The sequence below is a fragment of the Anabrus simplex genome, chromosome 5 (assembly GCF_040414725.1).
Source record: "Anabrus simplex isolate iqAnaSimp1 chromosome 5, ASM4041472v1, whole genome shotgun sequence".
NCBI classification, from domain to species: Eukaryota; Metazoa; Arthropoda; class Insecta; order Orthoptera; family Tettigoniidae; genus Anabrus; species Anabrus simplex.
In genome coordinates, this window is record NC_090269.1 from 110,036,232 (window position 1) to 110,063,040 (window position 26,809).

At 41.2% G+C, this 26,809-nt stretch overlaps 1 protein-coding gene and 1 long non-coding RNA gene across 2 annotated transcripts in view; both read right to left on the bottom strand.

The window, feature by feature from the left end:
• Rab23 (RAS oncogene family member Rab23) overlaps nt 1-9,616 on the bottom strand; it is a 679,572-nt gene extending 669,956 nt beyond the window's left edge. Inside the window, exon 1 of the mRNA XM_067147072.2 lies at nt 9,381-9,616. The gene's annotated coding sequence lies outside the window, so the exon portion shown is untranslated. The remainder of the gene's footprint in view (nt 1-9,380) is intronic.
• An 11,257-nt stretch (nt 9,617-20,873) lies between these two features.
• Nucleotides 20,874-25,611, bottom strand: LOC137500968 (uncharacterized). The gene is made up of 3 exons (XR_011018300.1): nt 25,316-25,611; nt 24,582-24,844; nt 20,874-22,179 (listed from the first exon to the last, which is right to left on the bottom strand). It is a non-coding gene; the product is annotated as an uncharacterized lncRNA (long non-coding RNA).
• Nucleotides 25,612-26,809: the final 1,198 nt, after the last annotated feature.

Genomic DNA, 26,809 nt, shown 5'->3' on the forward strand with positions numbered 1-26,809 from the left:
GTGAAACAAAGGCATTGACTTTAGAGAAAGAGCCCACGGACAAGAAAAAGAAGTTCGCAAGGACTGGATCAGTCAAGGACGACAGTCCTTAAACATGGGCCGTTCCCACCTGAGAGACTTTTTTGTTCCTTAGAGGAAATGACTGGTTCATAAATACCACGGGAAACAGTAGTATCAGACAATTAAACGAGCCAATACCTCTGTGGCCAAGAATCACAGGTGTGCGCGATCGCTGGGGACTGTAGCTTGTCGGGTAGCCACCGGACGCGAGATTTCAATCTGTGTGATAAACCAATAAGAGAGACCTTGGAATATCAATTAAGTAAGTCACTCTGGATGCAGAGATTCAAGGCAAGACTATATTAAACTCCAGTGTCTGTTCTGATGGCGTCAAATCATAGGGTTCTTGGGCGTCTAGTCTTTGTTCACCACTCGCTGTTCCAAGCATAATCGAATTTTCCAAATAACCACGACGCATTATATGACCAAATTACGACAGATGCCGTTCGGTATCTTTTCCTTCTAGCGACATAATTCGTCGACACGGTCCAGGACTGTCCTGTAGGTAATTTTTATTGTCCATGGAAAGCGTAATACCTTCCCCCAGCACCACAATACAAAGGTATCTATCTTCCGCCGGTCAGTTTTCTTTAGAGTCCAAATTTCACAAGCACAGGTTGTGACGGGAAAGATTTTCTTACAATGCACATGTCTGCTTTACCAGATCTTATTCAAATTTAGCAGTGCACTACGGCCAAGTACTTACTATAAGATACGGAAAAGCAAACAACTGGTGGTGAACAGCATCCAGTATCAGTGGCCGCTGGTGAAGTTTGGTATAGGAGGGTCACGTTATGATTTAAATACGTACATGGGTAATATTAGTCTAAAATACTAAAAAATATTTACACATGTAAGTATAAACAATACAGTCCGGCCCCGCGGTTTAGGGGGCAACGCGTCACCCGGCGGCCTCGGGTTCGATTTCCGGCTGGGTCAGGGGACTGGCCTGGAGACTTGGTGTTTGTGACGTCCTTAATCTTCCTTTCCTCACACACAACATTCCACACTACCGCCATTCCAATTACACGCAGGTTCATAAAATATGGTGCTAGTTGGGGCAAAAGATCCACATGGGTTGATGCCCCGAACAAATAGCATTAAAAAAATTAAAAATAAACAATAAAACACAATATGTCAAATCACACCTAGGTTTACCTCATCATCGATTCTTATATCAGATCCACCCTCCTTTCTTTAGCTGTAGCAAATCCTTATCTCTCAGTTGCCTTTGCACTTCTAAGGAATGTCGTTATTATATCTAATGCAGAGAAACATCTTTCTCTTACGTAATTAGTCACTGGTATGGCATTACCGGTATTTTCAACACTAGCATATTCGGAAATGCAAGTCAGTGAACTGTGCAGGTCTTTTTTCTTCTTCTTTTTTTTTAAGAAATCTACCTGTTACCCGTCTCAGTCACAGTTTGCTTGTGACCGAAGCCCTCTCATTACAGCAGGCCTTTTCCCCAAGAAACCTAGCCAGTGGCAACGTTTGGGGACCATGTATTTTAAAAGTCTGTTCTACGGCCACGGGAGGGTTGTGACCGGGAACCAATATATACGATTTTACGCTCTATCCTGAAGCCAGATTTCGCAGTTTAGGAGTAATAGTCACCTTCCTTACGAGCCTGTCCCCTCCTGTGTATGTTTTCAGAAGTAAAAATTAAAATAATGTTTATTGGGAGGGCACGTGACCCTGTGCGCCAGCCGCCACTGCCCAATATACAACGACTGTATCAATAAACTAATGAAACTAACACTCAGTTTCAATGAGGAATTACCTGGGCGGTGTTAGATGCTGTAAAAGAAGCACCGTAAACCACAAATGAATGAATCGTATTGTAGCATTTTAAATTTCACTGTAGAACAGGGGTGGCAAACCTTTTCCGACCAGCGTGTCAATTAAGGTCGTCTTTATTACTGTTTAATGTCTAGTGTGTCATCTGTTTGTTTTTTTTGCTAGGGGCTTTACGTCGCACCGATAGGTCTTATGGCGACGATGGGATAGGAAAGGCCCAGGAGTTGGAAGGAAGCGGCCGTGGCCTTAATTAAGGTACAGCCCCAGCATTTGCCTGGTGTGAAAATGGGAAACCACGGAAAACCATTTTCAGGGCTGCCGATAGTGGGATTCGAACCTACTATCTCCCGGATGCAAGCTCACAGCCGCGCGCCTCTACACGCACGGCCAACTCGCCCGGTATGACTGAGTTTAAAATAATCAGTGGATCTAATTCGCAATGCCTTATTTTCGGTAAAAGATAGATTATGGTAAAATAAGACATTGCCTTAAAATGTAATAATACATCAGGCAAATTAATATTTAACACATTAAAATATACAAACACAAACTAAAACAGAGTCAATTTAATAAAACGTAGTCGAAATAATAGAAAGACTAATACTAAACAGTACGTTTATATGCGACAAAACAAACCACTATCCCTCATAAAACGGATGACGCCATCTCGCAAGATAAAGGAGATGGTACTCGGAAGTTTTAAACTACAGCGCAGATCGGCCAGCTCCACGCACTCTATAAGGATGTGTACCGTGGTAAGATGATCGTCGCAAGTACACACCGAAGGGGATTCTCCTCAGTAACGGCGATTGGGGTTTAAAAGTGCGGGGGGCAAAAAATTTACAGACAAGAAACAGTACCCGGGTTTGTGGGATATAGCGGACGGGGGTAGGGGTGGGGGTTATATACATCAAAACTGAAGAAACAAGCTACAAATTGGTAAGTTTTTTGATGCTCTCTGAGCGAATTTCGACAGAGAGGTAAAGGTTGAGAGTTTACCAATTTAAGTGCGGTAATGACAGATTTTATAAAAAATATTTTGATCCAATACTACGCCGGTACAATAAAACTTTCACGAAAGGAATACTATTACGCATTTATTACAATTAAATAGAAGTACGGCGTGATTATAAAATTAAAATCATTTAGTATTTGACAACACACTGAGAAACTAGAGGACACTGAAGAGAATCCCAGATTGACGAATGCGCGCGGCAAGCGGGTGAATCATTCCTCAGCGCCCATGAACTTGGCAATAATAATAATAATAATAATAATAATAATAATAATAATAATAATAATAATAATAATAATAATAATATACACACACACACACCTGCTACCCTTCCTCACAACACGTGCAAAGTCTCCACTACTTGCTGTGGCGCCGAGACGAACGACATTTTGTGCGTCTAACCGCTAATAATTTTGTTAATGATTAAAAGAAATAAAGGGAATAATTAGCTGATAAGACAACATGGCTTGTACTAATTGCCTTTTTAAATAATTCCTATAATTTCTAGTTTCAAACAAACAACAAACCCCACGGCACTTCACGCCCTTGAAAGGGCCTTGGCCTGCCCAGCGACCGCTGCTCAGCCCGAAGGCCCGCAGATTACGAGGGGTCGTGTGGTCAGCACGATGCATCCTCTTGGCCGTTATTCTGGGCTTTCGAGACCGGGACCGCCATCTGACCGTCAGATAGCTCCTCAATTCTAATCACGTAGGCTGAGTGAACCTCGAACCAGCTCTCAGGTCTAGAGAAAAATCCCTGACCTGGCAGGGAATCGAAACCGGGACCTCCGGACGAGAGGCAGGTACGCTACCCGTACACCACGGGGCCGGCTATAATTTCTAGTTTTCAGCCGACAAAAAATGCGAATAAAAATGTAATATGTTCTCCGATAAGTGGGGGGGGGGGGCTACTGATTCTCCTTTCAGTAAATAGGAGTGCGTTACTAGGCTGTGGCCGATCTGAAGACGATATAATACTACTGTTTCCCTCCGAAAAGCCCGGAGGGAAGACTCCATACCTTAGTTGTTCCTTTTAACGCTCTCAGCTTGTTCGGATGTGGAGTGGCCTGCCACTCCATCTCCCAATGTGACAGAACCAAATGTCTCAGCTGTGAGCGAATATCACTTGCTGGAACTTTGTAAGGCAACGGGGAAAGCATCTTAAAATTGTGCTACTTTCTAGATGAGTTTATCACTATTTTCCGAAGAAATAACCAAAAATGCGTTTGTAATATTTATTTGAAAATCGTTTATATGATATATCACATGACAATACTGAGTTAATTTTACCGCCTTGAGACCCTTAATACGTTTGTGGATGTACTATATCAGCATGAATACGTCAGCAATAGGTGTTAAATTGTGTACGTGAAATAAATTGAGCTGTAGAGAATACCACAAAGAATCGCAATTCTTCTTCCATACCGAATTCATTCAAATGGCGCATGAGGCGACCATAGAATGTACGTAAAATAAATGAGGAATTCTCACCCTAAAATTCAGCAGAGTAGTGAAGCTGTCGTTTCAATTTAGGAGCTTCGGAAATTGTAATTATCAGCCCCATCCACTTACAGTATTGGTAAATTCTGTCCGATACCCTGTATTTCTATTGTGCCTTACGTCGTGTATTTTGTTTTATTGTGACTATAGGTTTGAGGAGAAAGCCTCCGTGGCTCAGGTGGCAGCGCGTCGGCCTCTCACCGCTGGGTTCCGTGGTTTAAATCCCGGTCACTCCATGCGAGATTTGTGCTGGACAAAGTGGAGGCAGGACAGGTTTTCCCCGGGTACTCCGGTTTGCCCTGTCATCTTTCATTTCAGCAACAGTCTCCATTATTATTTCATTTGCCAATCATTAATCATTGCCCCAGAGGAGTGAGACAGGCCTCGGCAGCCGGCAAAATTCCTATCCTCGCCACAAGATGGGGGCTTAATTCATTCCATCCCTGACACGGTCAATTACTGGAAAACCGGCTGCAGGTTTTCTTATAGGTTTGAGGAGAAAGTGGCCATGGTACTGAGTAGATGATACCGCAGCAATGACAGTGGAGAAACGTCAGAAAATCCTGTCAAGGGTGGCCGCAGAAGACTTCTTCAACGCTTAACTGTCTCCTGTCTTATTTCGAGCAATGGACTCGCCGCGTTAGCCCTCTAACGCGAGGGGATGAATTACTATACAAATGCGCGAGGACGAGGTCAAATGTTTTAATGAATTATTTAAAAAATAACCCCCTTTACGACAGAATTCCGTCCCTCTGGAGTCTCTTGAAGACAACATACAGCATTATTCACTTAATCACCCTTCTTTCGCTTTATTGTCGTGTAAGTGTAAACGGTCACAAGATATTTCTTATAGCATTGGGTAATATGGGTTCTTGTGAACCGGGTCATCATATCGCTCGTGGGTTGCAATAGTGTTAGCCTACAACTCAAGAAAACACTAAATCGGAGTTATTGCAGACTCTACCATAGTCCGTAAATTTGTTTCGTTATTATAAGCCGCAAACTCCCAAGATAGTCCAACATAATCTATAAATAAAAAATAAAACATTTCAGCTATAGTGACACATCTCAAAACATCTAGGTCATGGCTTCTGCAAGGGGAATGAAGGAGCAAATTTTAATCACCGTGACATTTTTTTGTTAAGAGAACTCGTGCCGCTTATTGTTTATTCCATAGGTTAATTGTATGACTTCTGCATTTCACTACTAAGGAAAACTTTGTATTACATTTATCTCAGAACGTGATTTTTTGAGTTGCGCCACTACTGTAGCCCAAGAGCCAAATTTGGCGGATTTTTAAACAGAACAGCGGATAAATTTTCCATTTAGCAGACAGCGGATTTTTTGGCGGATTTTCAAACTTCTTTTAGCGTATTTCAGCAGTAACAATATCACCTTTCATCATCAGGAGAAAAAAATAATATAACACTTACTACGGCATAATAGTCTAATTATTCCCGTTGTATTGAACTTACGCTGCATACTACGACTCGTTTTCTAGACCAGCTCTGGCCCACAGCCTCAGTCAGAATTTGTTACAATCGTTACCGTACTCTTGATGAGCCGGGTAGTGTCGTGTTTGGTAATGTGTTTCTTTTGACATCAGGTTCTTTTTGGTGCGTCAATATGTCGAAAGAATAGGTTGAAAAGTAGTCAGATAGATATTTCGTAAAGAGTGGTTAAATAATTAAACTTTAAAAGACTAGTTGATTGAGCTTCTCAATGATTCCAAATACCGACGGTGCATCTATTGGCAGTGCAATATAAATGCGAAATTGTTTGACATTATTTCTTTCCGCACTTACCAAAGCAATGAAAACAGTAATGAAAGTGAAAATAACTTTCGAAATAGATTTGAAAAGTTCCGTATGTGTTTTGCTGCTGTGAACTGCCAGCATATACTTTGAAAAAGAATGGTACCATGTGGCTTTATATGAAACCACAGGCCCTCAACACAGCGCATCTGCTTCAGAGCATATAGTGAGGGATGGAGAAGACGATGAATTCCTGTTCTGAAATTGGTGAGTGTTGAGTTAATCTCTTTAATTAAAACAGCTGGTACATGCTATTTTGCTACAGTTCGAAATTTAGCGGATTTTCAACTAAAATTTAGCGGAGAAAGGATTTATGGGTTGGCAACACTGGATATGACAGCTGTAGAAAGAAAACCAGTAGGACGTACCGTTAATGGGCACTAATTGAAATTATATTTAGTTTCATATTATGGAACGTAATTAATGTAAACTAAATGGGTTATCTGTATTCAGAAGTATAGTACGCATACTGAAAAACGTCTTTAATAAACTGGCTTATACAGTCGTAAAATTACATTGTTTTTCTCTTTTCGACATAGTTTGGACCTAGAGTAAGAATGTGTGTGGTTTTTCTTTAAATACAACGAAGTGCGGAAAACTTTACAATACTTACACAAATTTTGTAACATATTATGGATTTATTTGGTATTATTATTATTATTATTATTATTATTATTATTATTTTTTGCTAGTTGCTTTACGTCGCACCAACACATAGGTCTTTTGGCGACGATGGGACAGGAAAGGGCTAGGAGTGGGAAGGAAGCGGCCGTGGTATTAAGGTACAGCCCCAGCATTTGCCTGGTGTGAAAATAGGAAACCACGGAAAACCATTTTCAGGGCTGCCGACAGTGGGGTTCGAACCTACTATCTCCCGAATACTGGATTATTATTATTATTATTATTATTATTATTATTATTATTATTATTATTATTAGTGTCATTCATTTTCATATCAATATTCATAAGACCGTCTTTCGTTGGAAGTGATGATTAAATACGATAATTCCATTCACGATCGTTTTCTCTGAAGTTATTTTTTATATACTGGTAAGTTCCTTCAGCCACTGCCGCAAACGTCGGTAACACTTGTTTATCAGAAATGACAAAGCTTGCTCAGGCTTTCTGTGAGCAGATTAACTTATACTGAAAACGATCTTTCTGCAGTTTTTTCGTCGGTCAGCATTTCGGAAAAGAATTTGACCTCGACACACACAACGCATGAAGGCGAAATGCTCTAATACGCTGCCATGTACAATTGTAATATTTGATTAATTACCTCTCGATTGTCACAAGAAAAACGTAAACGAAAATTTCATTCCGAGGTTATTTGGGGGGTCTCGGCTGCCGAAATGAAATACTAGAATTGATGTCACTTGAGCGAATTGCGTGTTAAGTGTCACAGTTCTGCCCTGTTCTCTTCTCGGTTATAGGTTTTGACCACAGTAGATAAGGCTTTAAACAGCGAAACCTGTAATTCTATGTAGATGGATTAATACGTCGACAAAATATTGCCAATAAGCTAATTTGTTCACCTAAGTTATCTTAACATGGTATGAAAGGATTTTTCCATTTGACGGGATCGAACCAACGATCTTGGATACATTATGCTACAAAGAAGAGAAGTTATCAGGACTGAGGAATTACACTATACTGAGCAAATTGTCGTAAGAAAAGGACAATGATTACAATGTTTTATTTTTATTTTACAAGTTGCTTTACGTCGCACCAACACAGATAGGTATTATAGTGACGATGGGACGGGAAAGGGCTAGGAGTGGGAAGGAAGCAGCCCTGACCTTAAGGTACAGCCCCAGCATTTGCCTGGTGTGAAAATGGGAAACCACGGAAAACCATCTTCAGGGCTGCCGACAGTGGGGTTCGAACCCACTAGTTCCCGAATACAGGATACTGACCGCACTTAAGCGACTGCAGGTACCGAGCTCGGTGATTACAATGTTATAGTAGGTACTCATTAAATCCAGTTATTCGAATATTAATTAGAACATTTTTCACAACATTAAGGACGGAGATTTAAGAGCATACATCTGGATTTAAAATATTTTTGTCGAATTCCCAGACGAAGCTACAATAAATCGATTTTATCTTATTTTTCTTGATATTCGTATCAAAATATACTTTTAATAGAAGAAATAACAAACGTTCGATTTGGTTTAAGAATGAACAAAAGCTATACTTCATACAGTACGATAATATTTGCGGAGTCATGTCGCGATGTTTTAACTTTATATATAAGCTATCCAAGGTAATGGAGCATATCTGTCAATTAAAATACCTTCTGTCAGTTTGAAGATACATAGTTTGATTCTTAGGTGTCATTCTGCGGCGTCTTCCGCATAAATCGAAATATTGTCCTGGCTGTCAACTTCCTCTCGAAAAATGTGCGCAGAGGAGGTTATTTCAAAAGAAGCTCTAATGTCTTCAAACTCGTTATGTTTATCTTCTTCAGTTTTCAATCGACATATAGATTACCTCTTCTAAATAAATACAATTGAAACGATTATTTAAAAGGAGGGGAAAAAATTATACAATATATTTGTACTCCAGGCACAATTTTTTGTCATGGGCAACATTATGTAACATAGACTTCTTAATTATTACGATTTTAAGTCTGCTATGCTTAAGAACAACGTTTTCCTATAGTCATAATAATGATTATTATTTTGGTAGACAGAAAATGTAGTAAAATTCGAAAAGGTGACTGAGCCAGTACTTCAGAGAAGAATGTTGATAACTTTATCCAGCAAACTATCGTTTGAAATTATTACTTGTTATTATCATTATTATTTTATTTCTTTATCACAATGTGCAGTCTATTGTAAAGTTAACCATATTCGTTTAAATTCTCATTTCAGATATCTGTGCTTACAGATCTAAGGAAAATATGTAATCTTCAATTTAACTAATTTATCATTCAATTACACGAAACAGCGAAACCGATCGCATTGGTCAGGGACACCACTAGTTCTTGCATCTTCAAGTAATACTTTGTAAATATAACATTTAAATAACAGAATGTAAAACATAAAATCATTAAGAAAAGAACGCAGAAAATATTTATCTTACAAATTCTTTTGATTCTTGAATGTCTGGAAGTCGAGCTGGAAGGCAAAACAAGACAACAGCATCACTTCATCATAAAACGTATAATAGCGCAAGAACAAAACTTACATGAAGAAAGAGCGGCAAAAGACATTTTCAACCGTTGTTTGACAAGATGATCCTTAAATCCTCCTCACAAAATATTCACTAACTTCAATAACTATTACCACCACTGTCTTACAGTTTCACTAAGTAACTTGTAAACACTCGTGAATACACAAACCCACTCCACAAGAGACGCACGTCCACACTCGCGAGGAACAGCACGAACTGAAGGCAGACGAGAAGTATTTCACGAGGACACGCCGAACAACTCCGAACAAGAACTGTAGAATTCAGTGAATGAACCACACCAACCTTTAATGTACTAAGAAATCCGCTAGAGCGCAGCAGCGTACATGTATTCTCACCTGTTCCTGCTCGAGGCTCGTTTCGATCTGAGGCCCTGTTATGGTAACAAGATATCTCAAAAGATGTCGCTAGCAAACAACACTTCATAGATACATGAGGAAAGTCATGCAAGATCCGTGCGACTGCCATTGTTACCCTATTTCTTGCAACGCAATCTCAATCTGTAGGAATAGCAAAGCAAAGTCATCTGCGTACAGGCCATGGCGGCCGTTGGAGGGGTGAAAGGTAAAGGCTTCCACTGTCCGTAACCTCGGCTCTTGATGGGGTAGAGTGGTTAACTCTACGCCTGGCCACCTTTGCCCCCAGGAATTAACCTGGTACTCATTTGTGGCGTAGGCTGAGTGAACCTCAGGGCCATGTGCACCTCTGGAAGTGGAAATCTCGTTTCTTAAATTTTTCGACTTCCTGACGGGGATTCGAACCCACGTCCTTCCGGGCAAACCGAGTACGTCCTTACCGCCTTGGCCAGGCAGCCCCTCTCAATCTCTAGGACAGTGGTAAATTTAACATTTACACTTGTTGGGCGTGGGTCGACGGATACAGAGTGGGTCTCGGCCCACAAGTGGCCACGGTTGGTCCGTGGTCCGACAGCTCTGACCTCCAACCGGCCAACCGAGCAGAGGAGGGGTGGCCACGACTCTACCGTGGCTCTACGCCTCTATTTTCGGGAGACGGAGAGGGACTGGACCCCACCGTCGGCTGTCCTGAGAATGGTTTTCCGTGGTTTTCCATTCTCCTGCACTAAGGCGAATGCTGAGACAGTTCCTAGTATAGGCCACGGCCGCCAACCCCCTCACCCTCTCCGCACAGCTCCTTCCTCGTTGTACTTCCTCTTAAAACAAAAATCACCACCACCACCACCACCACCTGAGAGACGGCGTCACCGTCTAAGAGGCCCGCCTCCCCCCTTCAGGAGAAGAATGAAAACATTTAATACAGTGGGTGTGATCATTGGGAGCCATTGTTGCTTATCTTTCGCCTTGACGGCTGCACTTCGAATGTGCGATTTTTTGTAAACCGCAAGTTCTGTGGCTTTCGATCAAAATTCACAATGCCGTCACGTAAACCTCTTCCGGTACACTTACTTCTTTGTCAATACCTCATAACCAGTGGCGGCACGTGGCTTAAAAATGTGACTGTTTACTTTTCAAAATATCCCGCCTAGTTCTGCACTTACGTTGCGCTTAAGGTTCTATGAAACGATTTCGTTCTAATACAGTATTGTATTTCAACGGATGGATTTTGTCTGCTTCCTCGCTTTATCTTATATTTTCCCACTAAACAGCAACCTGAAGAAAAAGACTATTCGATTGGTAGTCCGGCAGTCTAAGGAGGCTCTAAGTTCCATTCCCGATCAGGTCAGGGATTTTACCTGGATATGAGGGCTGGTTTGAGGTTCACTCAACCTACGTAATTAGAACTGAGGAGCTATCTGACGGTGAGATAGCGGCCCCGGTCTAGAAAGCCAAGAATAACGGCCGAGAGGATTCGTCGTGCTGACCATACGACACCCCGTATCGTAATCTACAAGCCTTCGGGCTAAGCAGCGGTCCCTTAATAGACCAAGGGGGAGGGGGTGTCTGAGGGCTTGTTCGAATAGCGAGGTAAGATCTGACTATGATATAAAAATAATGGCGTGGGGCCTCCGAAGAGGCCTGGTTCAGGTCTTTCGAATTAACGCAATATGGGCGACCTGCGCGTCTATGACGAATTCTAATGACGAAGACGGCACACATACCCAGTCCCCGAGTCATCGGAATTAACCAATGAAGGTTGATCGAACCCGGGACCCACTGGACCAAAGGTTAGCACTCTAACAATTTAGTCACGAAGCTGGACTATGAGATACCGATTATTGTCTAGAAAGCCAAGAATAACGACCGAAAATTATCGTCGCGCTAACCACATGCTCTTGTAATCTGCAGGCCTTCGGGTTAATCAGTGGTCACTTTCTTGAAGGATTGCCAGTTGTTTCGTATTGTACGAGATGCCGCGTACCGGGCGAGTTGGCCGTGCGGTTAGGGGCGCGCAGCTGTGAGCTTGCATCCGGGAGATAGTGGGTTCGAATCCCACTGTCGCCAGCCCTGAAGATGGTTTTCCATGGTTTCCCATTTTCACACTAGGCAAATGCTGGGACTGTACCTTAATTAAGGCCACGGCCGCTTCCTTCCAACTTCTAGGCCTTTCCTATCCCATCGTCGCTGTAAGACCCATCTGTGTCGGTACGATGTAAAGCCACTAGCATAAAAAAAAAAAAAAAAAGATGTCGCGTAACTGAATTTTATAAGTAGAAAGTACGGCGCCTGAGGGCCACCTGATGTATATATTAACATGTACATTTATGTAAAAACTAGCTGTTACCCACGGCTTCGCTCGCGATGATTTCGTAAGTTGGTAAAAATTATTTTTTCTTCGGTACTGCACTAAGACATTATCTGAAAATCCATAAAAAGTATAAAAACTCGCCGAAAAATTGCATTTCATTTGCCCCAGAACCTCTTTGTAAACCATGCTTGTGGCATAGCCTTTTGGTGCTAAGATGACCAAGCTACTCGATACTCTACATGTGAGATACAGTCCTCTTTTAAGTCGAAAAAAAAGAAAGGGTTTCTTTATTTCTAAATACCAATTTTCACGTCCGTAACATTTTCGTTTTTGAGATATTAGTATTCTCATAAAGAGAATTCAACCCCTTCTTCACTTATTTTCGATCTCTAGCTTAAGTTGATTTTCCGAAAACAAAAAATACATGTTTCTTTATTTTTAAAGGAGATTACAAATACCAATTATCACGACTGTAACATGTTGAGTTCATAAGATAGGCCTATACTCATTTTAAGAACTGTCCCACTCCTTGGCTGAGTGGTCAGCGTTCAGGCCTTCGGTTCACATTGTTCTGGGTTCGATTTCGGGCTGAGTCGGGGAATTAAATTGCGTATGATTAATTCTTCTCGCTCGGGGACAGGGTTGTTTGTGTTTGTACCAACACTCTCCTCTTCATATTCACTCAACACACCACTTTACCAACCACAACAAGAATACGCAATAGTAATTACATCCCTAGACATAGGGTTGGCGCCAGGAAGGGCTTCCAGCCTAAAACAGGGTCAAATCCACATTTGCGACACAGTTCGCACCTGCGACCCCACAGGTGGGGGAAAGCGGTAGAAGAAGCAGATACTCATTTTAAAAATTCACAGTTTTTTATTATTTCACCCCCTTAAGTGGATTTCCCCAAAAAGTGTATTCATTTATTTTTGAAGGAGATTCTAAGTACCAATTTTAACGTCTGTAATATCTTCAGTTTCTGAGATATATGTATCCTGGTATAAATAATTCAGATCTTTCCTCACTTCTTTTTACCTCCCCCCTCCCCCCCCCCCCAACCACCCAATCAACCTTTAAGTGGATTTTCTGAAAACAAAAATGTGTGTTCTTTTATTTTTAAAGGAGATTCTAAATACCAGTTTTCATGTCTGTATCATGTTTGGTTTTTGTGATATATTGTAGATAATCTCTCTGCTGTATAATCTTGGAGCTGACGTTGCCATGGTTACAACAGTTCATTTCTTTATCCAATTCCTAGAGCAGGAATAGTGTGGTGCCAATATCTCCAAAACGGTTGGTTTTAGGTCCTTAAAACATGGTTTTCGAGCCCGTAGGGCTTACCGAGTTTTGTTCTTTGCGTAAAGATGCTTAAAATGAGCTTTGTCTCGTCCTTGTACGACAAATTCGATTTCGCCTGTATTAGCGTATTGTTGAGCTGCCTCTGTGGATCAGTGGTAGAGTGTCGGCCTCCGGATCCCAAGGTAGCGGGTTGAAACCCGGCAGAGGTAGTCGGAGTTTTGAAGGGCGGAAAAAAGTCCATTCGACACTCCATGTCGTACGATGTCGGCTGGTGACACATTTCGTGTTTACCCGACAAAATTCATTAAATCTCAGCCATAGACGCCCAAGAGAGTTTCGGTTTACTCGGTCTGCCATCTAGTGGGCCTGTAGTAAAACGGAACGTCGAAATTGACGAGCGGACAGCCAGATGGCGTCAAATTGAAATGTCTGCACACGGTAGCTGAGGCCATACGATTATTATTATTATTATTAGCCTATTATTTTTATATCTCCCCCCCCCCGTCGCCCCCCACGAATTGTTTTGAAAATAAAATAGAGCCCATGTTACTCACTGGCAATGTAGCCTTCTATAGGTGAAGTAATTTTTAAAATCGGTTCAGTAGTTTTTGAGTTTATCTGTTACAAACAAATATACAACATTTTCCTCTTTATAATATTAGTAGACCTATAGATATGAAATTTTCTTTAAACCGAACGGAGTGACTGCGCGTGTTCAGGTACTACGGCTATGGAGCCCAACTCCGCATTCGGAAGGCAAATGGGTTCGAAACCCACCATCGGCTGTCCTGAGAATGGAATGTGGTTTTCCTTTGTCACTTCCAGACAAATGCCGATACCTTCCATCTCCTTACTGAATTTTTCACCATCATTCATTTCATTTCCATTAGCTTCTCAACTGCGGTTAACATCAGGAAGGGCATCTGATCGTAAAAACATGCCATATAATTTCATCTCACGTCATCCCAGCTTTCTCTGTGGATCAGTGGTATGGCGTCGACCGCCGGATCCCAAGATAGCGCGGCAGAGGTTAGTCGGAGTTTTAAAGGGCGGAAAAAAGTCCATTCGACACTCCATGTCGTACGATGTCTGCATGTAAATGATTTCCCGTGACGCATTTGGTGTTTATCCGACAAAATCCATTAAAACTCAGGACATTCTCAGCCATAGATAAGTACATTTAGAGAATAAGGCAATACAACGCTTTAGGCTATACATCATTTTATTCACGCAGTAAATTTAAGACTCAAATACCTATGTTATTAGTGATCCTATCGATAAATACTACATAACAAAAGTTACTTTGAATACAATTTCCTATCATTTATATCTAATACAGTTTTACCGTACCGACTATGACAACAGAGTATTTCATGATTTTAGACTTTTTGCTGCTTTGTCCATGTCAACGCCGAGCCACGAGAAAATGGGTTAACAGAATTTAATGGAAACGGTATAAGAAGTCGTGGAATGAGGTATTGTAATCTAATCTATAAATAATGTTATGCACGCTGGGTGAAATGGCAGTTTTGTGGAAGGCCTAACATTTAATTATCAAATCTCTGTGTTATTAGTGGTCCTATCGGTAAATACTACATTACAAAAGTTATAGGGAATACAGTTTCCGATCGTTTTTATACTATTTTACCGTACCGACTATGGGCATTCGAGCCCTGCGCGGATATACAAAATAACATCCGCATCCGCGAATGGTAATCCGCGGATATTCTAAATAATTAGCTACAGTATATTACACCCAAGGTAATGAAACTGATAGATCTGTTAACATAATACAATAGACCTGATACCTGACACCAGGACACCTACAGTCACAGGTTTATGAGGGATTTTCTCTTGCGAAAACTACCACGTATTGACCTTTGTTCCTTCCTTCCATGAATTGTGGGCAGGAGCCAGTTAGGTTACGGTCAGATTTACGGCTTTATGATATCAAGGCTTGTGTCTCGCAATCAGAAATATGTACGGTAGGCTATATTTCTAAGAAAATTGTTTCTGTTTTTTATATTCTTTAGATTCTTGTAGTCTAAAATATTAAATAAGTTGAATGATATATTTTATTAATTCTTATATAATTTATGTTTTAATTTTATTGGAATTGGTATCTGTATTTTAATTTTTAAGTTTAATGTTTAATTTAATGAAATGAAATGGCGTATGACTTTTAGTGCCGGGAGTACCCGAGGACAAGTTCGGCTCGCCAGATGCAGGTCTTTCGATTTGACGCCAGTAGGCGACCTACGCGTCGTGATGAGGATGAAATGATGATGAAGACGACACATACACCCAGCCCGCGTGTCAGCGAAATTAACCAATTATGGTTAAAATTCCCGACCCTGCCGGGAATCGAACCCGGGACCCCTGTGACCAAAGGCCAGCACGCTAACCATTTAGCCATGGAGACGGACGTTTAATTTAATATTTTAATATTATAAAATGTAGTTAGTATATTCATAAACCTGTATTGTGTTATAAGGAGACGCTACATAAAGAGGCCTTTCAGCCTCAGTGGCATGTAAATCATCATTATCAATAAATTCAATTCAATTCAGTTCAATTCAATTCAGTTCAATTCAATTCAATTCAATTTATTCTCACACACCACTGTCAAGGGTCACCTAATCACAAGCAAAAATAAGAGTATACCTGAGTAAAAATCAATAAACGTCATTATTTAGAAATTATCAGCAAAAAATTATCCGCACTGCCATACAGTTTGTATTCGCCAAGACACTAACTTTGCGGATATCCGCATCCGCGCAGGACTCTAAGTCTATGGTAACATAATTCATGAATTTAGACTTTGGTTGCTTAGACCATATCAACGCTAAACAACAATTAACATGAAAATATTGTTAAACAATTGTGTAAACTGGCGATGCTGGTGGTTTTTGTCTTGATTGCCTAAGATGGAAAACCGCCTGGCCATCAGCCCATATCGACTAGAAAAATTGAAAAGATGATCATCAAAATGAGAAAATAATCGTGAAAGAACGATCGCTTGAAGAACAAGACGAGAGGGGGTCATGAAAGAAGGAAGAAGGACTCCCCTTACATTGAATGTCCTAATATTACACGGAGTCGGAAGTAATCTAAATGCGAAGGCTTACAGCATCGAACGCCATAAAACGTATCAACAATAACATTACAGTGACTGTTATTTGCTGTGATGTGCTTCGTCTCTTCTGCTGCCACTCATCTTCGATAAATGGGATTACTGCTGCGTCCAGAGGGGGAACTGGCTGGGGTGTTAGAAAACTCTATTTTTTAGCATGTCATTTCTCTGGTTCATACTTGTTCTGATAACTACTGATACGTACACAGTGGTTTGTCATAGTATTCCAGCTCTTCGATCCCTGCTCTGAGGCACTGATAGGAATCAAGAGTGTGCATACTTAATCGGAAACGGAAGAGAAGTGTTCGGAATAGGCTTCGGCTTACAAGTGTCCACAGCTGGTCCGTGGTTCGACAGCTCTGCACCGTCGGCTGTCTTGAGAATGGTTTTCCGTGGTTTTCCATTCCCCTGCACTAAGGAGAATGCCGATACATTTCTCAGGCCACGGCCGCCAACCCCCTCACCTTCTCCACACATCTCCATCACCACCACAAATCTGGATGTTGTCTCTATCTGACCTCAGGTCAGTTCTACCCTCTCCAGTCTGAAAAACAAATATATTCGGTCTTACTTTTTTTTATCTTTGGTCTTCTTTCCTCCGAAACAATTCCCCATTGTTCCAGTTTCTCTTGTATAGCTTCTCTAGATTCTGCACATTTCACGATATCATCGGCGTACATCATGCACCATGGCGGCTCTTCCCTTACTGTCACTGCCACGACATTCATGATGGAAGATAAACAAGAAAACAGTTGGTATTGATCACTGATGGAGCCCACTTTCACTTCTAAGTTGTTGTTTTTTCTCCCAAGTTACTTTTGATGTTCGCCTTCGCACCTCTGTTCAGTTCCTGAATTAGACGGACATACATATCTGATAATCCTTTTTCTCGAAGGCTTCTTCACACTGTTTACCTTAGCACTCTATCGTATAGCAATATTATGTAGACTACAAATATTTACAACAATTTACACTGAAAAATAAAATGGCGTGTGGCTTTTTAGTGCCGGGATGTGTCCGAGGACTTCGGCTCGCCAGGTGCAGGGCTTTTGATTTGACTCCCGTAGGCGACCTGCGCATCGTGATGAGGATGAAATGATGACAAAGACAACACATACACCCAGCCCCCGTGCCATTGGAATTTACCAATTAAGGTTAAAATCCCCGACACGGCCAGGAATCGAACCCGGGACCCTCTGAACCGAAGGCCAGTACGCTGACCGTTCAGACAACGAGTATCTCTCCACTGACAGCTCGGAACATACCATTAATCGAGCAGCTCGTCTCCTTTCTCCCAAGTCTTTCCCTCCTTCGCTGAATGGTCAGCACTGAGACCTTCGGAGCAGAGGGGCCTGGATTCGATTTCTGGCCTGTTCGGGGATTTTAATCGTGTCTAGTTAATTCCTCTGACTCGGGCACTGGGTATTTATGCTTTTCCTAATACACTCTTCATATTCACACAACACGCCACGCTACCAACTAACACAGAAACACGCAATAGTGAATTCATCCCCCACATATGATTGGCGTCAGGAAGGGCATCCGGCCGTAAATCCACGCCCCTGAGAGTATCCAAAAATATTAAAATTGTAAAGGTAGAAAAATAGGGGCTTTAGTGACAAGAATTAGAAAATAAATTACGGTGCAGCTGATTATTTTTCGTGGAACCGTGGAGGCACGTTTTCCTATATCTCGAATTTTCGATACAGCAAAGCTCCGCAAGCACTTCGATATCTGTAATAAGACTCCCTTCTTTGAGGCATAGCATAGATGTTTGTTTATCACTGTGTTTCCCAGTGGTGGATCGAAGCAGTGGCGGCTCGTTTGGGAGGCGCTAAGGCGCGCGCCCCCCACGGGGTTCCATTAAATTCGGGAATTTTAATCTTAAATGTTAACAAGGGAAATATTTTACGTACTATAAGATTATTATCAAGGGCGCGAGTGGTACTGTACTGCGGCACGATGCGCTGCTGGCCCCGCGCAGGAAGGCGCTCTCTCATAGCAAAGAGAATGAGTAAGAGATGACTCTCAACGTTATTTTTCACTTCTGTACGCAACGGCTGCGCAAAGATCGCCAGGAATCGCACGCTAGCGCCCCTGGCGAGAGCAGGGCTGAACTAAAATTACCGGGCGGGCGATTTAAATCGTTTAGCGCGCGGAGGGTACCCAGGTTCTCGCCCCCCTCCCCCCCTCTTAAATATTATATTAAATCTATGTTTTCGTTTTTTATTTCTTTTATGTTTTTCTTTCATTTCCTTTTCTTTCTTTCCTTCGTTCTGTTACCTTTTTCTGAAATTCTGCATTCTGAACAGTGATACACCTAGAGGTTGGCCTGTGCTTTATTGTTATTAATAATAATTTTTTTGCTGGAGAAAAGAAGCTTACCAGATTGTGCTGCTTATTATAATTATTTGATTTATGGAGCTATATTTTATTTTTACTAATTCACAAAGCCACGAAGGATGGGAGTGACTGGCCTTGCCTATGCTGCTTTTTTTTTTTTTTGTTTCTGCTGAGGGAAAAGGAAGCTAACTCACAAAGGGAGGAAGGAAGTGTCCAGAAGGTGAGTGGGATTGGCAATCCTTATCTCAGATTAAGACCTACAACAGAAATAGACACTAACATCCCCTCGTACATCAGTCCTCTTTAACACTACTTAAGCCAACCGTAACAATCAATAGTATCAAGATATGCTACTTATGCAGAAAATAAAATATAAATACAATGTAAGAAAGAAAACCATACACAGGAACCAAAATGATTAAAGCAAACTCATATGATAAGGAGGGAGTTTGTAGGATTCAAAGGTAAATTGAAATGAAACATGATCTTTTGATTTATGGAGCTATATTCTACCTACTATCCACAGTGTTACAGGTATAAAATGGTGTAGAAATTTGCACAAAAGTTTTAGTGATCATAGTATATCATAATCTCTTGACATTACATGCAGCAGTGTTAATCATCAATTAATATTCATCAGCCAGAAAACTATTCAATACAACACAAATACAAAATCATTCATTTATGAAAGAACGACTGGAACTGACAAGTTACAACATAATACTTTTCTCTCTTATTGCAGTCTAACGTTGCATTGACATGTCAAAAGTTTTCAGCAACACCATTTGTAGCCTATTTTCCCAAGGAACTTACTATATGATACATCTTTCAGTCTGTCAAATGAGGCACCTAGGGCCACACACTGAGAAATATTGAGATTTTTACTTCTTTTGCATCTACTAGAGGATGGCAAATCTCTGGCAGAGTAGTGTTTGAAGAAACCAAGACATGATAGCACATACCCTGTTCCTACATATTGCATCAAAACACAACATATCATTCAATCAGTCATCTGCATTTAGATGACAACCAATGTCAAGCTACAAAATTGTGTGCATCCCTTGTATTCATTGATCTGCACTATTTACAATAGTTAGAAATGTTCTATTTTGTGTGACAGTAGGATATATCTAAATTTTTCTGGTACATGGAAAAGGATGGAATCATGAATACATTTGTGAGTTTAAAAGACAAGAGAGCGCTTACAGATTCTGTGATTGTTCCCTCATACAACATGCAGGAGGTACAAATAATGCTTCCTTTCAGTCCATCCGCAGGAGAGGAGTTCCAATAAATTGACAGAAATATGTAGCATCAGGATCTACGTACAATAATATGGCAGCTGATCCAGCACAAAACATACCCATGCCAAGTCACAACATAGCTCCACCTATTAAGAGCTACATCCAAGGAATTGTTTGATAATTTAGTACAGTATTATGAACAATATGCTGCTACCTTCCACAACATTACGGTGTGCAAGGGACTGTGCTGTGACCTACACAAAATGCCAGTTGAAGACAGTGGAAACTCACTTCAGACAGTGCCATTTGTATCTACTGTACAATGAAGGCAGAAATCTATGTCGGTGGTTGCAGATAGGCTGATCTGTGGTATGATAACATGCACTCCAACCGGCCAACCAAGCAGAGGAGGGGTGGCCACGGTTCCACCGTATTTCTACACCTCTGCATTTGGGACACAGAAACGGGCTGTTCCCCTACCACTGGCTGTCCTGAGAATGGTTTTCCTTTCACCTGCAGTAAGGCGAATGATGGGACAGTTCCTAGTATATGCCATGGCCACCAAACATCTTGCCCTCACCACAAATCTCCTTGCTTAAGATGATGATGCTTGTTGATTAAAAGGGCCTAACATCTAGGCCATTGTTTTAAGAGAAAGTACAACTAGGCAACCACCCCCAATATATATTAGTAATCGGAGAGAAGAAATAGAAGGGGGCCGACACTAGGAATAATGATGGTATCGGCTAAGGAAGACCAGGGCCATGGAGGGTTTGAAAATAAATCTCCCTAAGCCACCATACATAATACAATCGGGAGCAGAAAAGAACAGGTGGTGATCAAGGTAGATCAGATAGGATAGATGAAAGTGCGGTGCCTGGCACAAGTAAGCGGAAGCAATGTCAAAATTCAATTAAGGGCTCCGTGGTCGCCTACCCCAGATCCCAAGTGCAGAGCGCACATGGGATCCCTTTTAGTCATCTCTTACAGCAGGCAGAGGATGTCGTGGCTGTTAGTCTACTGCCCCTACCCACAGGGGGACAACTATTATAAGGCTAGTTGCTTTAGGTTGCACCAACTCAGATAGGTCTTATGGCGACAATGGGACAGGAAAGGCCTAGGAACGGGAAGGAAGCAGCCATGGCCTTAATTAAGGTACAGCCCCAGCATTTGCCTGGTGTGAAAATGGGAAACCACAGAAAACTATTTTCAGGGCTGCCGACAGTGTGGTTCGAACCCACCACTGCACAAGCGCAATTTCATAGATGCATGACCCCACTGCACAGCCTCCTTGCTGGGTGTTTTGTAAAACAAAATTAAATATATTGATAAACAATCATTAGCATTCACAAATTGAAATTGTTTAATCTGAATGTAAAATGAACATTAATAACATTAGCACCAGTGTTCTCCCCAGTAATGTTTGTCAGCCGGGTGGCAAGAATGAGTAGGCAGGTGGGGAATACTATGTAAAACTTCAATATGAAAATAAATTTCAATTCGTTCCCCTCAGGGCGTTAACAAAAATATCAGACAGGTAAACATTAACTGCACAATTGAACTATTTGAATGTTATCATCACAAACAAGATATAACAGAGTAGGCCTACTTTGATCTTCTAGTGTTCTATAGCTCCTTCCAAATCATGTAACAGTGGAGTTAGGCCTCCCACTCAGTTGCTGTGGGCACGTGGACTGCCATACAGGTTTGTGATGTTATGCGGAACAGAGGGCTCGCATGTGATTCCACGCTAATCCAGACCCCAGCTCGTGACTACGTAGTGGTCAAGCTAAACATTTGATCTCCGATGTAATTGATGAAATTTTGCTAATGATTTATCATTTAAATTCACAGTTTTATAGTATTTATATGTGAAAGCAGGAGCAGCAGGAGTGGAGGTCATGGTAGTAATAGCAGCAGCACCATTACCCATAGCAGTAGCAGTAGTAGCAGCGGCAGGCATGGAGATGGTGGTGGCAGCAACAGCACCGGTGGTAGTAGGTAGTAGTAGCAGAAGCAGTAGGAGTGCCGGTGGTGCAGGTGGTGTGAGCAGCAGCAGTCATAGCAGCGGAAGGACTTGGCCGTGGACCAGCCTTGTGTCGAGGCACACCTATATGAAAAAAAAACACACACACACTAAGAACGGTATAACGGTATATGCTGATGACCTACATAAAGGTTCTCAGAACAAGGATGATCTTTAAGCAACTGTGGTCAGGCTTGAAAAATATTCTGAAGACAACAAAGTTAGCGGAACCTGGGACACATTTTTTTAAATGGATGAAATTGTTGAAATTTGAATTCTGGCATAAATAAATTATATTAACCATCCTCTAAATAACAAATGTGGTTTTGTGCTGCTGTGACTGTTTTTGACGTAGTTACGGTCGTTTTTAAATGGTTCTGCACGGTCATTTAATTATCAACCACGCCTCCTCTCCTCTGTATGCTCGGCTATCCGTGTTCCTTCTGTTACCATTAATTCCCTCTTTACAGTAGCATTGAGATTATACTATTTTTTAATATTGCAATATATACTGCCAACTGTTAGCTATGTTATGAACTACTTCATCCTACAATTTAGTCAACCATGAAGGAACTACACTTGGGGGAAGGGGACCTGGAAGTTTGAAGGAAGCAACTACTGCGAAGCTCACAAACGATTATAGGCAGGCAATATGTGCAAATATTCCCTCTGTAGATAATATGAAATCTGCAATATGTGCCACACTATACTATTACTCCTCCACAGAAGAAGATCCTAAGCATAAGAAATGCCCCCAAAGACCTGAATCATGGTGCTTCTACAATAAGAGTATCGCAACTGGACAAACCCCTCAAAGTCACAAAAATTGTCAGTTCAGTTCACAATTGCAATGCTGCTGAAAATTTTGTCTGTATACCAAAGGCTGGCATCAACTGAACTTCTGTCTAGATGTTGTAAAGGGGATACTCAAATTGCCAATGAAAGTCTTCATGCATGTATGTGGAAAAAGTGCCCATTGGCGCCCGCAAGGGAGGGGGGGGGCAAGGGGGGGTATTTGCCTCCCCTGGAATTCTAAAAATGTTGATGTTCAATTGTTTAATATCATACCAGATTATTTCATAAACTGAAATTACTGACAGTCATCTAGCATCTGTTATAACCGGAAATTTCTGTAAACAATTTAATGTTGCTGACGTTATATTGGTTTTTATATTCAAGAAAATTGTTGATGTGCCCCCCCTTGGAAAAGATCCTCCGGGCGCCCATGAGAAGAGACCTTTGTGTCCTCAAAACGACTTGGAATAGCTGTTTCTAATGCAGTTGCAGAATACAACATGAGATGTAGTGCAACACAAGAAATGAAAATGGCTGTAAGGAATTATAAACTTTCACCAGCATCCACCAAACTTGCCACACAAAGAGATGAAAGAAGAAAATTTCACAGTCAGCAGTCAGTCACCCAACAAAAGAAAACAGCCAGGAAAAACTGAAACTCCTAAAGGTACACAGGGATGAAGCCAAGAAGAAGCAGGAGGGTAGGAGTTATAGTGCTGGTGAATTTTAAGAGATTTGGAAAGGCCATTATGAAAACTTTTAATGGTTTTAGAACTAAAATTCATTTAACTCAAAATACCATTTTTTGTAACCTGCACTGTTCCATGCAGATCAAATCTAAACCTATATTTGCCAAAGTTGGTATGTAGCTTCTATGTGACCTACCAAGAAAATTGTAGGATAGATTTTTCATTCTTCTACAATATACTCATTTTATGAGGCAAAATGAACAGAAAATTAGTGGAAAATTACATTATAAAATACAATTACACACTTGAAACAGGAGTTAATTAAGCGACATAGGGTGAATTGAAAATTCCATCCTTGAGTTTTTTTATGTTATAAGGAAGAAGTTTTCAAACTCTCAGGTAACAATCCATCCCACAGGGAACTTTTTGAAAGTTGCCTGTTTTGCGAGCATCATAAACACAAAGTACATCATATCTCATAAACTAATAAGGATATTTAGCTGAAAATAAGATATGTTATTTCTATAATAGTCCTACATATTCCACAACAGTTTCATTGTGATTGCTCAAAAATTGTGGAAAATAAAAAAATGTGTACCAGGTTCCCTTAAAATGAACCTGGACAAAACGGTGCAAATGGTTTTCAGATAAAGAGGGAGTTAATATAGCGAGCTCAATTAAATACCTCACCATCACAATTCAGCTAACGTAAAGCCACTGATGGATTATAAAAATGATAAAATTTGCACATTTCTGCACTATTCTGTTAATAATAAATGTTAGGCCTGTAAGAGATGTACCAATTTCAACTTACAGGTACGGCAAGACCAGGTGTGACAGGCATTATAGTAAATTTCATTATGAGAAGCGAGGTTCCCCCTCATCTGGCACTGATGAATTTATCATCATTACCTCTGGAGAGCAATTTGAAATGAAACCCAGGAAAATTTGATAGGTCACAGTACTGTGAAATTAATAACGACTACTACTACTACTACTTACCTCTTTCCGGGACAGTATCTTTATACAGCAACCTTGATAGCGGTCCTGGATAGCTCGAGTGGCGAAAGTGCCTAGAACACACAGTGCGGTTCTTCAGCTGCTTCGGAGGAAGCTGCCGCAAGCATTCGACCCCCCACAACGTCCAACCACTCTCTGCAAATATCCGGTCTACCAACAGGGAAATGATGAAATAAGATTCCCTGTTGCTGGCCTTCTTTGCTATCTGTGTAAATGCCACAGATCTGACACGTTTCGTGCATGGTCTGAGACATGAAAGGAAATAGAAGAAAGTAATAAAGGACACTGTATCAGTTTATATTTTTACTGCTAATTTCAATACCCTCAAAATGATAGTGGATTATCATAAATAATATAACATTACATCAACAGAATTTTAAGGTGTCTGTTTCAAGTAGACTTATGTAACCACCATGCAAAAAGGTAATAAAACAGCGACAGCCAAAAATAAATTTTTGGGAACATGAGCAGCTATCAATCATCAACTTAATAACTACTTAACCTCCTGCGGCCTACTATCCTTTTAATAGGATTTTGTTTTAAAAATAGAATGGAATATCCCGCAAACAATATTCAAACGTTAAATAAAATAAATAGCAAATTTAGGACTAGGCGAATATGATTCAATTTATCCGAAAGTCATTTGCCTTGGTGTGGTATATTTTCATGTTCTGGCCTCAGGAGATTAGTAAAACAAGAACCATAAGGATGCTTACCTCAAATATCTTGTACTTTTTCTTCAAACACGAAAACGAAGATAACAGATAAATGCATACAAATCAAAGTGAAGCAAAGTGTCACAAACGTGGTCGTCCCACGTGGTCCAAGTTGTCAAACTCAAATTGACCAATAGCAATCGGGAGATATTTCTACCAATAGGAGCTGCCGTATTCGTCACGTGGGCTTACGGTGAGTGACGTGAAGTACAACAGCGCGCCCCCGCGAGTGCAGGGCTAAAGTATTCAGTCTGAGCTGGGCCCTCGGAAGGGTAGGACCTATGCGGGTGACATACCCATGTCTCATAGCGGACCAAATACTCCGAGTCTCACTTGACTGGCCTTGAGGGAGCCAATCAGAGGCGCAGTAGAGATGTGCTGTTCTACGGAGATTCCGGCGCGTTTCTGCCGCGACCTATTGTTGCAGCCAACCTACCCGAAACATTGGTGATCTGATTTCTATTTAATAGGGGTCAGTTTATGCCATTTCTCTCCTAAAACTAGGGACTATTTTACTGAGGCACTTACCTGAGTTAAATGTGCCGGTATATATTTAAAATAGTCTTGTAATTTTTAGGCCTCAGCTACCCTGTGCAGACATTTCGATTTGACGCCATCTGGCTGTCTGCTCGTCAATTTCGACGTTCCGTTTTACTCTAGGCCCACTAGATGGCAGACAGAGTAAACCGGATCTACAGTGACTCTATATGTACAGTGTGGCCAAGGCTAGTCCAGCCGCCATGTTTTAGCCAAGTGCTCAATCAGCTGATAGATGAAGGAGAGTGATATTATTTTCAATAAAGAATAGAGTAGGTCTATTTTTTATTTTGCTTATGCTGTATGTATGGCCTATCAGTATTTGTTATATTCAGAGTCTGACTACCTGACGTAAGACTTCAAAATTTAGAGTTATACGAGGTTTAGGCCTACAAGTCACAATTATTGAAGAGGTTAGAAATTCTGTGTTGGTATCTAGGCCTATCATAACATGTGGCATAAAATAGTATAGTCATTGTCTTGAAAAAAATGAAATGTCGTATGGCTTTTAGTGCCGGGATATCCCAGGACGGGTTCGGCTCGCCAGGTGCAGGTCTTTCTGTTTGACTCCTGTAGGCGACCTGCGCGTCGTGATGAGGATGAAATGATGATGAAGACAACACATACACCCAGCCCCCGTGCCATTGGAATTAACCAATGAAGGTTAAAATCCCCGACCCGACCGGGAATCGAACCCGGGACCCTCTGAACTGAAGGCCAGTAAGCTGACCTTTCAGCCAACGAGTGTAAAGTTAGTTACATTTTTTTATATTTGCTTTACGCCGCACCGACACAGATAGGTTTATGGCGACGATGAGACAGGAAAGATCTAGGAATGAGAAGGAAGCGGCCGCTGCCTTAATTAAGGTACAGCCTCAGCATTTGCCTGGTGTGAAAATGGGAAACCACGGAAAACCATCTTCAGGGCTGCCGACAGTAGGGTTCGAACCCACTATC